The sequence below is a fragment of the Phalacrocorax aristotelis genome, chromosome 2 (assembly GCF_949628215.1).
Source record: "Phalacrocorax aristotelis chromosome 2, bGulAri2.1, whole genome shotgun sequence".
In the NCBI taxonomy this organism is placed as follows: Eukaryota; Metazoa; Chordata; class Aves; order Suliformes; family Phalacrocoracidae; genus Phalacrocorax; species Phalacrocorax aristotelis.
The window spans coordinates 88,875,031-88,881,244 of record NC_134277.1 but is presented as its reverse complement, the minus strand read 5'-3'; positions in this window follow the sequence as shown (position 1 = coordinate 88,881,244).

Below are 6,214 nucleotides of genomic sequence, written 5' to 3'. Positions count from 1 at the left end.
CAGCTTTAGGGGCAATCCCTTCTTGCAGGAATCTCAGGCCAACACTAAGGCCCAGTGCCTCAATAACTGGGTACAATAGAGTAGCAACAGAGTAAGCAAACTCCATTTACATCAGCCTTTCCAAGGAGCATGATTCCTCCAAACAACTTTATAGTATCTAAATATTAACAAGGTACACAACATAGCAACACAGCAACTCATATACAAATTAAAATAATTTGGAAGACTAGCACCACCAGCCCATATTTTTCTCAACATTGTTGGCTTCATCTTGTCAGTTCCTGAATCATTTTTCTTTACATCACAAAACCTGGAATGACTGAACAGCCTTGCAAAATCTGTGGCTATTTCACTAGTTACTACAGCTTTTCCTCATTTTTTAAAAAAATAGTCCCTTTTTTATTCAGCTTCTACAACTTTAAGCAGAGGAACAGCTCCTCTTCTTTTTCGATTTTCTTTGAATGTCATTTACGCATGATTCTGTTAGGAATAAAGCATAGTTAAATGAATTTCTTTTGTCTGTGGTTAATATAAGCAGAATTAATATAATTGAGATGGGAGTTCCAAATCCGACCTGCCTTTCAATTTCTTTCAATTATGTTTCATTAAAATTATTTTTTGTCATTGGTGACATACCTATGTCATTGGAAACAGTTATGTCACGTTTATTCATCAAGGCAAGAAGCCAGCTTCAAATGATAATTTTTTACCATACCAAAGCCATAACATTTCTGTAACTACATTACTGAGCATTGTTATTCATTAGATACAAATTTCTTTGTGTCATTCCTGAGTATATAAGTGCATTCTTCCCTAATAAAACTCTTGGTTGCACCACTTAGTTTGTACACAATTTTTTTACATTGTGTTAAAGGATAATCAATAGCCCTCTACATCTTTGTATTCAAATGAGAGGCTATTTTTGGGACACAGACAAGAATTGCACACCACTTAATTCTGCTCTAATAATATTTGTATCATTTAGGGGAGTGGTCATCTTGACAAAAAAACATGCAAATCTGATCCAGCCATGGTGCGTGGAATTCCCTTCCAGAGATGTCAAAGTCACCAGAAGCTGTGTAATTAGCATCACGGATAATGTTTGTTTTTCAAGTTGCTTACAGTTTTATAAAAATCTTCGTATGAGCTCTCCTTAACCTGTTAACAAAAGTTATAGGCAATAAGATTGTATGCATGCAAAATGAGTGTTCATTCCACTGTTTTCTCCGGTTTTATCATCTGAATCCCATGTCTTCTGAATCTTGTGATTTTCTGATTTTTACTGCTATAGTAAATTTTCTTTTTTAATTACTTTCTCTCTACATGGCACAAAGACATCACTGAAAAGCTCAATACAGAGAAGCTTTGCAAGCTATTCTAAGAAAAAAACCCTGAAGATGATCCAAAATCAAGTGAAGTTTGTGAAAAGCCTCCCTCCCCATGTCCTTTGAAATAGGTCCCAAATGAGGCAGAAGGAGGTGCTGCACTTTTGTGCCAGACTCCACTCCCAAAAGGAAATCAACACTGACCCAGCTCCAGCTTTTGTTCCTTGCACAAAGCACTGGAGAAGAGATGGTAACACCTTGGCTTCTCACTCAAACAGTCCAAATGATGAGCCCAACACGTTTATGCAGGAACATATGTGAGCACTTATACGCCATCCCTGTTTTTAGAGACTCTCGCTGTAGGAAAATGAGAAAATAAACTACTTAACTGCGCAAGTAATTTCAGCTGGAGCCGATTATCCATCTGCAAATACAGTGCAGCCTGGAAGCTTTGCCAATGACAGATTAAGGTCAAACAAATGATCATTCCTACGAGATACACTCCTCTTCCTAAATGTATTTTTCTTTCAATATGTTGTGAACTGCGGATCAAAGAGCCTGTGATAATATTATATTTGCATAAATTTCTTGTAGTGAAGCTACAGCAAGCTTCTGGAATAGCACTGGGGCCTAGACAAGCCAGGCAGTATGTTTAAGACAGAGACTGGTCTAAAGAGCTTACAGGTGAAAAATATTTTCCCCAAACTTCAATTTGTGCTGACTTTTTTTGCAGAAGAACTTTTCTAAAAGGTGTTTAAAGATCAGCTTGAGACAGCTTTGAAAATCCCAGCCTGCGCAGTTGTGCACAGACACACAAACTATGTGCAACTAAAGACAAGGTCTTAGTATGAAAAGTGTTAAGCAAACTCAGTTATAGGGACTGCCACTCCTGCAGCCCAAAATATAAGATGTCAGAGACAGACAGGTAATTAGTAGCATTTAATTTTATAACTGGAAGGTTACGCAAAGGTAATTCAGGTGTGTTTCAGATTCAGACACAGGTCAGATACTAAATAGGTGAGCCTCATTCATGCAGGCATATTGCTCAAGTGTTTTAAATCTTCGCACAAGCTGTCTTGTCTTTTACCACTGCTCTGACCATGAGAAAAAGCTTTCCTCAAAGCCAGACACAGAATATGTAAATTGAGGATGATAACACTGACCTCTTTTCTTGTGTAGAGCACTTTAATACCTACTGATGAGAAGTGCTGCCTGGAAGCTGGATACTGTTACGTAAACAGAGCATCCTCACGCCAGTAATCCACAGATGTCTCACAAATTCTTGTGTAACGGACTGACAGGCGCGGTGCGTATGTTGCCTCCTCTCAAAGAAGCTGCTTTGCATGGATGATAAGAGCCTACTTAGCCTGTCCCGCAGTAGCTGAGCTCTGACGATGCCCCATCTGTGCCGCACATGGCACAGGTAGGAAAAACAATAGCATGTCACTGACTGATCAGGGAATACAGTGCAACGCCAGGCACTGAGGAATCACGACTGAAAACGATTTCAGCTACGCTTTTGAAGGCAGGGCTGGTAAAATAGGAGTTTGCTGAAAGTGAAGGCAGTCTGGCAGAAATTCAGATTTTTTGAAGGTAGTTCAGAAACTATATTAGTCCCCATCTCTCCTTAACTTTTATATTTCCTAGTAAAAAAGAAAGCAAAAGAAGTGAATATGAGAAGTGAAATAAAGCCTGACTTTTTAAAGAGAATTATTCACTGTGAAACAAATTTTGTCACACGCTAAGATAGCTTTGTCAAAGGAGATGAAGCACAAAGAGACAGGGGGCATAAGTGCCCACTAATTTAGAGTACGCTGCTGGAGGTGTTTAGGACCTGGGTTTTGTCAGTGTATATAAGGCAAACAATGTAAATGTATTTAGATGCTTAACACAGGTGCCTAATTACCTTCAACTTTTCCTTAAGAATTCCACAGGATGCTCTCTCTTTAGCATAGGTATGTTTCAGCTGCAGCAGTGAATGATCAGTATTTTTGAAAAATGGATCAAGGACTTGAAAAAGAAGGAATCAAGACCATCTGAAAAGCAGGAATACACAGCTAGTGATCACTAGTCGCCTTGGCTGAAAGGCTGAAAGGGCTGAAAGATGACATGGCCTGGAAAAATAAGTCATCAAAATATTTACAGAAAGTAAACTTTCAAAGAGGACACAACAGGTTTTTTATTAAGCCAGAACAGCATACTTGTCCTTTCCCTTTTTCCCTTCTCGAAAGTAGCAAACCAAATTAGGGTGAAAAAACTACAAAGTCATAAAAGCAACCTTTCTAAAACCTAAGGATTTTTGCCTGAGCATTTAAAACTTGATGAATTTTTAAGTAACAGACAGAGTTCCTTATAATGGGAAAGTGTTAAGCTGCCTTAATTACATCAGGACCCAAGAGGCTGAATCTCTGTTATGGAAGGCTTGATATTGATCACAAACTGCAGAAACTTCTCTCTTAAAGTCCTGCACAGATCTATAGCTAATGAAACCTGCTCCCGGTAATGAAAGGCTGGTCAGATTAAATCACTTTATTATGTCCTTGGGCCACACATGAAAAGCTTGCAATACAGGAACTGAAATTAAAGGTAGATGCAAAAAAGTAGACAAGAACTTGTTGGGTTATAGATGCTGGACTGCCTATTATTTCTGAAAAATTATTCTGCCTATATAGCAGAATAATGGGGCAATACAGTGTGGGAGTGCCTGTTGTAGTACTAACCCATAAATATATGTTCCTCACCAGAACTGTCAGCCAGGTGCACTTCCAAACCACTGATTCCTAACTGCTAAATTTCAGATTATGCAGAGTTTTTACTAATTAATAAATAACTTGCAAAGTCATTGAGATACTATTGCACCATAACTGTCAGCAAGCATTGGGAAAGTGGGATCTATATGCCAGATTGCAGGAGAACTAGCTCAGACAGGCCACAAATTTGGGGATTACTCCCAATTTGTGCATCATTTTGTAGGAAATGCATCACAGTGGATTCACAGATTTCAGGGACCACCACGCTCATACTTAGCAACGTAAATCACCAGATTATCCTCAAAATCATCAGGTATTTAAAATAGCATACTTATTGTTCCTTTTATGCATCTTTCTAGTATAGAAATGTAATTTCCAGATAAGCAGGTGATTTCAGGAGCTCTGACTTTGAGTGAAAAATGGGAACATCATAAGACTCCATTGGAAACCTAGACAGTTGGTTTCACAGGACCATGGCCTGTTCCTGTTATTCACAGGGAGTTTTCCCACTAGTATGTATCTTGTTCTCAGAAGTTACTCCCAGTGGACCTCAAAACTTTCCAAAGATCATTAATATGTCTTTTACCATCAGCCTTCACTGAAACCTCCGCTGGAACCCTCCAGTTATGTCAGCAGCCTCCCTGGCCACACGGACCTGGGAGGTAATCCCTATTTCAGAGTCTCCAGCCTAGGGACGTTACTGGTATTGGCATGCAGAAGGCAGTCCTTGCGCTCTCCAGAAGAATGAGGAACCTTTGCTGGCACCATGCCTTGCTTCCCAACCAGACCAGAACACCACCACCAGAGAAATGTGCCCCGTTCCACATTTCTGATTAGCTTAAATGCTGTAATTTAGAAAGCAGGTTATCAATTGACTTAATGAACGGTTAAAATTCATTTTCTCTCAAATCCCTGCTGACAGGCCCAGTGTATCCTGCTGAGTAGCCTCTGCCTTATGTGTTTTTGAGCTGTGGTGCTGGGCTGGGAAGGTCTCCTTACTCAGTCCATCCCACCCACTCTTCCTCCACCCCTGGAGGAAGCAAACCCACCCGTTGCTTGAAGCTGGGTGTTTCATTGACGGGGGTTTGTACCATCTGTGGTGAGCCAACACACCACCACGCAGAAGGAGAAATGCTACCTATTGCAGCACTTGTGCCGGCGCACTTGGCATACGCAGCCCAAAATGACTCACTCCAAAACATTTAAATGGGGAAATTATGTGTGAATTGAACTTGGCTCTCACATCACTCAGCTCTTGCAATTCTGATGTGTTTTAAAGTGTTATTAATGCATTTGTCTTGCCTCCTAAGGGATTTACGAGGTGGAGGTAAACACAACTGGGGTGAAGGGCATGGAGGATACCACTAGAAGGATCCCTGAATCCAGGCAAACAGCGACTGCTGCCACTCTGGGAGAGAAGGAGGTTGTAACCTGCTCGCAGGCAAGCCAGGTGACATGGCTCTCCCCCCTGGTGCACAACATGTTTGTCTCTTCTCAGTCCCTCTCACCCGGGTGAACCCAGAGTCCTCCTCCCCATCCCCAGAGGGACTGTGCTGGCCTCGCTCCTCACTCCCCTGGCTGTGAAATCACCTGGAAAGCTCACTCAGTCTGCTCTCTTTGTGAGTGTCCGGAGCTTTCTGACTGCGCTATTCAAATATTTAGGAATGCCTTCTGTGGTATAAAGCCAACAACATCCATTGAAAACATGCATATGAGCCAAGATATACCTGTTGCCCAAGACTCTGCCCATTTTACACCATTGCATCTTGCTACAGAAGTTGTCCCAATGGCATCAGCAAAGGATTGTCTCTGCAGAAGGTAGTGGTGCTTCGCACACATAGAAACAATTGAATCTCACCAACATTGCTGTAGCAAGTCCTCATTGAAATGACAATATTTCTTAGTTATTTAAAGGGCATTTAATTACCTTTCACAATTATAATTCTAAAAAAACCCACATTTTTTTTTTTCACAGAAATGCAGGGGATGCTTTCGGTTCCAACACAAGGAAAGATTTATAGGTAGCACAGTTCCAGAGCTAGGTTTAATACAGATACGCAAAAGGCAAACTTGTAAAACTAAATGTTAGATCTATATTTTTTTCAATATTGGAAAAAGTATTTTTGACTTCACTAAGAA